Source organism: Canis aureus, chromosome 18 (assembly GCF_053574225.1).
Source record: "Canis aureus isolate CA01 chromosome 18, VMU_Caureus_v.1.0, whole genome shotgun sequence".
NCBI lineage: Eukaryota > Metazoa > Chordata > Mammalia > Carnivora > Canidae > Canis > Canis aureus.
This window is the reverse complement of record NC_135628.1, coordinates 52,358,351-52,368,605: the sequence shown is the minus strand read 5'-3', so window position 1 is coordinate 52,368,605 and position 10,255 is coordinate 52,358,351.

Genomic DNA, 10,255 nt, shown 5'->3' with positions numbered 1-10,255 from the left:
TAGGAGAAAGACCTGACACAGATCCTTCCCTAGAACCTCAGAGGGAGAATGGACCTGCTGCCACCTTGATGTCAGACTTCCAGCCTCCAGAACTGTGAAACAATAAATCTCTGTTAAGCTACCCACTGTGTGGTATTTGGTTTCAGGTGCTATAGCAAACTAATACAACTCCCTGTAACAACAATACAAAGTGAACTACAGATAATTTATTCATAGAAAGCTGAGGTCCTATGGCAAATAAGTAGCAGAGTTTGACCTAAAAATTAAATTTTCTAGCCCTCCACATACTTGTCAATGGTGTTCTCCCACCTTGTCTTGATAGGGCAGGACAGAAGATGCCAGGCAGTCAAGAGTAGAGATTTTCCCATGTCTTCTCTTTCTCATTCCCCTCCTACATACTACTTCCTCCTACTCCAAACTGTTCCCTTTCATCTCCTACTCCATGAATTTAAAAAAAAAAAAAATTCATGAGAATGAATTGGGAGAGGAACAATTTAAAAAGCTAGGAGGCAGGACTCAATGGAGATTTTTATTCCTCTATTTTGCCTCTACATCTTTGTCATCTGCCAAGGGAGACTGGAACTCAGGGAACTCACCTTCTAGTGCAGAGAACCCCAAGCATCCGGGGGAGAGAAGCTGCCATCATCTTATTTGAATTGCCTGGTATCTCTGTGAACTGACTGATGAAATTCTCTTGTCTTCTCTCTCAACTGGGGCCCTCCCACTACTCAAGATGTGTGAACTCAATCCTAAGGGAGTTTGTTATTTACATACTTGCTTTGCTTCTACCCATCATCTTCATAGACAAACACCTCCATTCTTCCCTGCAAGACTCTGCCAATAGCTTCAAAATCAGCTCTAATTTTTTGAGACCGTGATGATGAAGAGGGAGGGCAAGTGGAAGCATGCACAAGAGATTCCTTCTTAAAAACACCATGGTAAATGAAATGAGTCAGACACAAAAGGACAAATGTTGCATGATCCCACACATTCGTGGTACCTAGAATAGGCAAATTCGTAGAGAGAAAGTAGTGTAGAGGTCCAAGGGTTGGGGGAGGGAGGAATGCAGAGTTACTGTTTAAAGGGTACAGAATTTGGGATGATGAAAAGTTCTGGAAATGGACAGTGATGATAGTTGCACAACACTGTAAATATGCTTAATGTCACTGAATCATACATTTAAAAAGTGATTAAAATGGTAGGCTTTAGGTAAAAATCAGCATTTTTTACTACAGATCCTACATAATTACAATTTTTTTCTGAGTTACTAAGATTAGTGCCTTTGAGCAATTATGTTAGATAATTTGACCGATATTTTTACTGTTTGTTTTAAAATAAATTCCGTTTTCCCCTGAAAAAATAAAACTGGAGAATTCTATTCTCAAACCCAGCTTCCTCGAACAGTGGCAATAATACCCAAAATAGTTTACTCTGTTGGGTTCCAGAGCCTGTCTTTTCAATTCCTTCCCTGGAGACAGAAAGATGCATAGGGGAGCAGTTTGGGAGGATGTGGGATTGAAAGGGTCCAGGTATCCCAGAGCACTCCCAGCTGCCGTTCTTGCCCAAGTCTGCAACTCTTTTGCCCCTTCTGACCTGGTGCTGACTCCCCCACCAGTCACACTGCTCACACTTTCAGGGAAGTTGTGAGGATGGAAGCCTGGGTCACCTACAGTTACAATCAGGCTGTCCCCACCAAATGCAAGGCACTGGGCAGGCTGCAGGGGGAGCCCGCCTACAGACCCAATGAGCCGTCTGGGTCTGCCAGGCTCTCAAGGGACTGATCTCCATGGGGGTCCAGCAGAGATAGCCAGCTTTCTCTCCAACTACTGTTTGGTTGGAACAATTATTATTATACATTAAATTACAGAAAATATAAAGAAAATTAAGAGAAAGAAATCAAGGTACCAGGAGGCTGGAGAGAAACTGGCAAGGTGGGTGGAGTAAGTCCAGGCTGCAGTCAGCGGTCTAAATGCTGGAGACTGGGAGAGAGGGAAGAAGAATTAGATAGTCAACAGAGGCTTCCCCTGAACATTAATGTTGCGTGTCTTCCAATAAAAATAAAAGGGAAGTGTGGAGCAGTGCAGGGAAGTCTAAAATCATTGATTCCAGGTAGTGGAGACTTGAGAGTAAGAGCCCTTTGACGTAGAACCAAGAGTGGACCTGAGGACCAGTAAGGAGGAATCAGGTGAACTGGGGTTGATGGTGAAGGGGATGTAAACTGGGACCATGGATGAAACCTGGGACCATGGACCATTCAGAATCTGGTTATTGTATTGGATGGTGCCAAGCCAGAAATAGCAATGAGACTTTCTTTAAAATTACCTATCTTTACACAGCTTAATCTCTAGATAGGGTGACTTCTGTTGGGCTTGAGCAGGTATTGCTTTGGAAGCCTTTGGACGCACAGTAAAGGTAAGAGCTCTGGATTTCTGAGACAGAGATGAGATCCTTATCCTTAGAGAATTTTCTTCCCCATTGCCTTTGAGTCTTACTAAGCAGTGGAAACTTACCTGAGCTGGAGCACTGAGCTTTCTTATGTAGGACCCCTAACAGATCTAGTTTCAGGTATGGTTAGCTTAAATTAACACAGTCCCCTCTCTGTCCTGGGCCTGGCCAAGCCCCTGCAACCATCAGAAAGCATACAGACAAAGACCTTGGATCATTGATGACTTTTGTTCCTCATTCCCTCCCTTTCAAAAATGAAAAACTTTTACTGTATTTCAAAGGCAGCTGAAAGATAGCCGCCCAATTATCTCCCAAGTTAGGTGACTCTAGGTCAGAGAAGGAATTTCATATAATAGGCTTCATGAACCTGGAGATCAGAAGGGTCAACTGAAGAAGCATAGAGGCAGAAATGACAGGAATGCAGACTACAGACAGCAAGGGTGGGGCTGGGAAGCTTCTAGACTAGAGCTACAGAACTCGGTCAATAGATAATGGGATTACCTACTGGTGCCTAACAGAGCAGTAGTAACAATAATAATAATAATACTTGTATGGAATGTTCTTTATATATACTAACATATGTAATACAACAGTCCTATGGAGTAAGCACTGCTATGGTCCCATTTTATAGATGTGGAAAGCTGAAGATGTGGAAAACAGAAGGTTTTAAGATGTAAGCCCCCAAAAAGCAAGCTCTGAAAGGGTTAGGATTTGTCTTTCTTTATTATTTTTAATTTAATTTAATTTAATTTAATTTCCAGTATAGTTAACGTACAGTGTTATATTAGTTTCAAGTATAAAATATAGTGATTCAGCAATTCCATATATCACCCAGTGCTCATCACAAGTACACTTCTTAATCCCTGATTTCATCTGTCTCCCCCTCCCCTGGCCCCCTCCCGCTCAACCATCAATTTGTTCTCTGTAGCTGAGTCTGTTTCTTGGCTTCTCTCTCTCTCTCTTTTATTTTTGTCCCCTTGCTCATTTGCTGTGTTTCTTAAATTCCACATATACTGAAATCATATGGTATTGGTCTTTCTCTATTAACTACTGCTATCCCAATGCCTGGCACATAGTAGGTGTTCAATAATTATTTGTTAAATTAACAGTTAACTGGCCCAAGATCATGCAGATATCATGGCAGAGACAGGATAGAAATTGAGGTTTGATGGTTTTAAAGGTCCTGCTGCTAATTACTGAGTCATACTGTCCTGGATGCAGTGACAGGAGATGCATTTTGTGTGTCTCTCAGCCTGAATTACATCTCCTTGGCAGACCCTGCCCTCACTCTCAAAGCTGGCTATCCAAGAGAATACTTCCCAACTCATGGTAGGAGACCAGCATTAATTACCCTAATGACAAAGAATGGTAAAGAAGCTACAAGAAAGGAAAACTGAAGACCAATATGTCTAATTAACACAAATGAAAAAAATCCTTAACAAAGTATTAGCAAATTGAATCCAACAATGTATAAAAAGAATTATATACCGTGACCAAGTGGATTTATTCCACGTATGCAAAGCTAGTTCAACATTTAAAGATCAATCAGTATAATCCACCACATCAATAGGCTAAAAAAAAAAAAATTATGTCAACTGATGTAGAAAAAGCATTTAACAAAATCCAATACCCAGTCATGATAAAAACTCTCAGTAAACTAGGAATACAGGGGATCTTCTTCAACTTGATAAAGAACATCTACAAAACCTATAGCTTTGTTTCATCAGTTGTAACATGGGGGATGTTGAATGCAGGAGACTATATATGTGTGGAGGGCAGGAGGCCTGTGGGAAATCTCTGTCTCTTCCTCTCAGTTGTACTATCAACTTAAGATTGCTCTAAAAAAAAAAAAAAAATGAAGTCTGTGAGTATGGTGATTATCTTCTTAGATACAACAAGTAAGATATAATCCATGAAAGAAATAACTGATAAACTGGATTTCAGTGCAATTAAAAACTTCTGCTCTTTGAAAGACAATGTCAAAAAAATTAGAAGATAAGCCACAAACTGTGAGAAAATATTTGCAAAAGATACATCTGATAACTGTTATCTAAAATGTACAAAGAACTCTTAAAACTCAACAATAAGAAACAATCTGATTAAAAATGAGCCAAAGACCTTAACAGATACATCACCAAAAAAGATACCCAGATGGCAAATAAGCACATGACAAGATAATCCACATCAAATGTCATCAGGGAAATGCAAATTAAAACAACAATGAGATACCACCACACACTTACAGAATTGCCAAAATGAGAGAGGAGAGAAAAATCTTCTGGGCAGAAGAAATCCAAATAATTTATGCAGGTGGTCCACCCTCAAGCTGAAAGCATAACTCCCCTCCCCATTCCTTGAGTGTGAGCTGCGCATAAGGACTTCCTTCAGAAAAGCACTGTATGGGAAGGAGGCACAAGAGTGACTTCAGTGGAGACACCTGACAGACACTACCACAACCAGGTGATCAAAGTCAACATCAATAGTGATGTCATCATTTGACAGCATATACTTTTAACATGATGTGATAGGAATGACACTTACCTTCTGTGGTCTGTGGTCTTTTCCCTCAAAACTCATAAGCCCAATCTAATCATAAGAAAAACATCAGATGAATCCTAATTGAAGGACACTCTACAAAATACTCGACTCTTCAAATTTTTCAGTTATCAAAAACAAGAGAGTTTGAGAAAGCTGTCCCAGCCAAGAGGAGCCTAAGGAGACATGGTGACTAAATGTAATGTCCTGTATGGGATCCTGGAAGAGAAAGAGGACATTAGGGAAAACCTGAGGAAATCTGATTAAAAGATGGATTTACTAATAATGTGTCAGTGTTGGCTTCTTCATTACAACAAATATACATACTAATGTAAGATGTTAATAATAAGGGAAATCGAATGTAGGGTGTATGAGAACTCTATGTATTATCTTTGAAAGTCCTCTGTAAACCTAAGACTGTTCTAAAAAATAAAGTTTATTGAAGTGTATTTAAAAAATGGACTATCTGCCTTCCCAGATCCTCTACCCCACGCAAAGTGGAGGAGGGGAGGAGGAGGGAAGCTCTGACAGAGCTTGCAGGCTCCAGGGAACAGATTGAATTTCAGGTTTCTGGGTGGGTGTAAAAACCCCAGCTGCGCCGCAGCTTCCCCACCCGGGCAGGGCTGGCGCGTGCGGCCCGAGGACACATTGTCCACAGGCGGCGGCAGAGCATCACCCGACCGCCCCGGCCGGCTGCAGTCGGGGCGCACGGTGCGGGTCCAGGCGCCTCTGGGCTGGGCTCTTCCTAGCCTGCCCTTGGATCCCCTTGGGTTTCCTTGCCTGGCCTTCTGGGTGCTAGGCCTTAATTCTGGAACTCCCCAGCTCTCTTAGGGAAGTGCAGACTCACCACCCTCCCCTGCAGAGCCCAGTCCTGAGAGAACCTTGGGGAGGAGTTGAGCTCAGAAGCTAGGGGCTCTCGGGGGGAAAAAAAGAGGAGGAAAGGAGGCATTTTCGGTGCCCCAGTTCAAAGCCACAGTTGGGAGGACAAGTTGTTACTGCTTCCCTGGCGCATTCAGAGGGAGGGAGCCAGGTAGCCGGCCTTCTAGAAACACAGTGGAAAGTGCAGGATTTGCAGGTGTTAGAGCTTGGTCTGGGTAGGCAGAGCAGGATAACTACCTAAAGCTTTGGGGGTGGGGAGGGTTGCAACTTCCACATCCAGCTTAGGAATAGCCAGGGACCTTGAAGATTCCCCGTGCTTTCGTAGCAAGGAAACTGCTCTGACAGAAAACGGAGACGCGTCTGCCAGAGAGTGGCGTTGGAGAGGTGGCGCAGCGCAGTGCGCTCTGGAAAGCTGAGGGCTGGCCAGAGAAGGTTCTTGCTGAAGAGAGGGAAGATGGGAGACAGGCCCCACAGCCAGCTAACAGCTGCCACAGGGAGGGGGTGGAAACAGCCTGGAACTGGTGTTACCTCCCCCAGTGAGTGCCAGAAACCCCGGCTGAGGTGTCAGACCAAAGCCGCCGTCAGCGCTGGGTCTCTGCACTGGCTGCCCCTGCCCTCTCCAGCTTTGCGCACGGGCCTGTCTTGTCTTCTGGCCCTGTGAGGAGGTCAGGGGAATTCCTGCCCCCTCCCCTGAGGACAGATCTTTTCCACAGCCACCAGGCTTTATTCTAGGAGGTCTCGAGGGCAGAAGAAGCCAGCAGTTAGGGCTTTACATCAGGGTGAGCGACAGACTAGAATGGCCATGGGCGGCCTGGAGAGGGGCGCGCAGTCTGGCTGGCGGGTGGCAAGACCTCAGAGTTAATGTATAATTTCGAGCAGATGGCGGGGGCTGGTGGCAGCCTGGGCCCAGCTAATGAGGGACAATTAGCCCCAAACCTGGTGAGGGAGGTTGAGAGAGTCAGACAGTGAGGGCAGATATTTGCTTCTCAAACAGTCTGGTGCGCTGGGCAGAGGGCTGAGTGGCTGAGCCTTTGGGCTGGCTAGGCCCCCCTGCCAGGGCCCTTCCTCTCTTCTCCCTCCCTCCATCAACTCTAGGTCGAAAGCCTCTGTTTGTTCAGACCCAAGATCGCGTTGTAAAGGAGGGGGGGAAAGGGTAGTTTATGGGGGAAATCGCTGCCACCACCATCTGCCAGGGCTTGTCCCCTCTCCCCCTGACACCCCTATCCCCACCCCTCATGCAGCTGTCTATGGGAGTAGCAGGTCAGGACACAGAGCCTTGCGCCCCCAGACACAGGGGCAGATGTGAGGGGGAAGGGCTGAGGCAGGAAAGGAGGACTAAGAGCAGGGCTTCCATGGGACTTACATGAGACCCTCTGTCACCCAGGCATGGCTGAGTAGAGTGAGCAGCAGTTCCAGATGCCCAGGGATTAAATGGGCTCCACAGGTACTAGTGTATGTGCCACCCTGCCCATGGTGCTGAAGCCAACTGCTACAGTCTCCCCTTGTGGCCCAGGGCTCTAGGCCAGCCTGAGGAGGCTGGAGGGGGCTGCAAGAGGAGAGGTCATATAGAACACCCATTTCTGTGATACATTTGGCCCTGCTTTGAGAACAAGCGTTCTCAACCTTAGGATCAAGCTGAATATACAACATCCACACCTAATCTCCCTCCCCCCCAACGTGAAATCCATTCTTCCATCCTCTGGGTCTAGCTTTATTGCTCTACACCCTGCTTACTTTCAGCTTGACTTCTGAGAGGGTTTCACAGAATCCAAGGTATGGAATGGACCCAAAGGACTTTCCATGTTGGATTATTCATAAAGGATCTGCACAAGACCATGGTGGCAACAAAGCTTCCATCACTAGAGCTATGTTTCACTTCCAAGCACCCCACTCCACAAGAACCACCTAGCCAGCTCCTGGTTTCCCCCACCCCAACAATGATCCATATAACCTGTGGTGTCCTCTGTGGGCACAGGAGCATCATTCATGACATGGAGTTTAAAAGCACCAAATCATTAGTGGAATGGAGCCTGATAATATCTAGAGATGGAAGAAGAAAACCAAGTTGCACACCTCCTCATAAACACCCCATCTGCATCCTAACTACCCTAGAGGCTCATTGCCATCACCACTATTGCCGGGGTTCTATAGTCCAAGGTGCCCCTATTTCTAAAATTCATCCTTGGTGTCACCTCAGTCAAGGAGCCAACTGGAGTATTGGTGAAGATGCTCTGTGGAGAGAGCTGGTGCTATGTGACACATGCTTTTCTACATGTACCATCATTCTCTCAGAGATTTAGGAGCTAACTTGGCCAGTATTAGATATCAGTCTATATAACCAATTATCTTTTATAGTAATATACACAAGACCCAGGAATTGACCCCCAAACTCTGGCATGTGCATTCTGGCTGGAAAGCTGTCTGTGGTTCTAGATGTCACCCTTGGCTTCTGTGCATTCAAAACACTGAGGATACAGTCTGAAATTCCCCCATCTTCTATATTCCCCAATCCCTTCAGGAGTTCTGGCCCTTGAGTGGGTGCGCTTGAGGGTGGCAGGTAAACACCAGGTGGGCTCTGAGGACTTCCCATGGAAGGACAGAATGGGTCGTTGGCTGTGGTTTGCTCTGCCTCAGGGCCAGTGTCAGTCAGCCCCATGCACACCTCCCTCCTCCTCTCTCCTCTGCTCATGGCCTGTGACATCACTGGCTGCTCCCAGAAGGCTGCCCTCTGCTTCTGAGCACTGGCTCTCTGTAGCTCTGGACCCCCTGGCAGGACTGAAGCAGGAGCAGAGTGGAGGCTGTTACTAGGACCAGACCACCATCACCCCTGGAGCCTGCAGGGGTCTCAGGAGTCCAGCATAGGAGACTGAGATCATCCTACTGAAGCACCCACCTCCTTACCTCCACACAGGTAGCTCACCTGCAGGCTCATTGTCTGCTCTGCCTCCCATGCTGTCTCCATGTCTTTGTGTGGCCAAAACCAACTTCCCTCCTCTGTCTTTGCAGCCTTGCACCCTCCTGCCTCTCCAACTCCCTACCCTGCTTTCCCATCTTGTGAGAACCAGCTCTTTTATCAGACAAGTTATGAATGTTGGGGAGGAGTGGGGTGGCTGTTGGGAATGGAGTTTCTGTTTGTGAATTTTACATTTGGACCTGACTGAGGTTTGGATGTTGAACCCAAGTCCCCATTCCTCCTCTGAGTTCTGGTCACTTAGAGGGGACATAGTCATAGCAAAGTTTTGGCTGATATCCTGAGCTCACATCCCCTGCCCTGGCAGAGCCCTTTCTATTTCCAGCTTGACTCTCTTCTCTTTTGGTGGCAATTACACAAACATGAAGCAGGGGTAGGGGGCAGAGAAACAGCCCCAGGAATAGAAGTTGGAAATTTTGGCTTCCAATGAGGGACTGGCTTCTAAACCTCTTTGAGTTTTACTCCCTGGGTGGCCCCCTGATTTGTGGGAACGCCAATCTGTGCCTCAGCTTTCTTTTTGGAAAGATCTCTGCCTTCTATCCTGGCTTTCTGGAAAGATGAGAGCTTGAAGGGGGAACATGTCTCTACCTCCTTGGAGAGGAGGGCGTAAAAGCGAATTCAGCCACTGAGTTAAAAGCAACTCCAGATTCCATACTCTGTGGGTTCCTTGTTTCACCTGTGCTGGTCTCCTCTTCCCGGCTGCTCTGTAATCTCTTGGAGGGCAAAAACCTTGTTCCTTCTCTTTTCACTCCCTTCATCCTGAACAACCAGCAATATACTAATGGTTAATACTTTATTCAGAAAAGAATTGCAGATTAGTGAGCTGAGCCAAGATGGCATAGTTATTACAGGAAAGGTCTCTGCATGAGCTATTTTCTGGGGTGACCTCTAGCCCTACCAGGTTTGCAGGTGAGAAAGGAGGTGGTTTCTACTCCTGTTACTCCCTGATAAAAGCAAGAAAGGCATGGTGGCCCATGATCTGCAACCTTTGCTGGTCAGACTCTCTTGTGCTCACAAGGTATTGTGCGTCAGCATGCTGCACACTCCTGCCCCTCACTCTCTTCCTTCAACATGTCTTTCCTAAGTGTTAGTTCAATGAGTGATCCCAGACAATTGGTCTCTGAGAGTGAAGCTGCTTCACTGCAAGATCTAGAACTCTCCAGAGTTAATAGGAACCAACAACCCCAGCAGGTTAGAAGATGTCAAGAGATGTTTCTTCCAAGAGAAACCTGGACTTCATGCTTGTTCATCTTTACTTCCAGTTGGTGGGACCAGAGCCTCAATGCCCAGGGGTGGAGCTGAGCCCCCATGTTTCCTCAGGGCTTCCTGGAGAGTATAAAAGAAAAAAATCAGGAGCAAGACCCTTCCATGAAGTGCTCTGAGGAAAGCTCTGTGGTTGGTGGTTTGGAGAAACTAAGCTTGGGA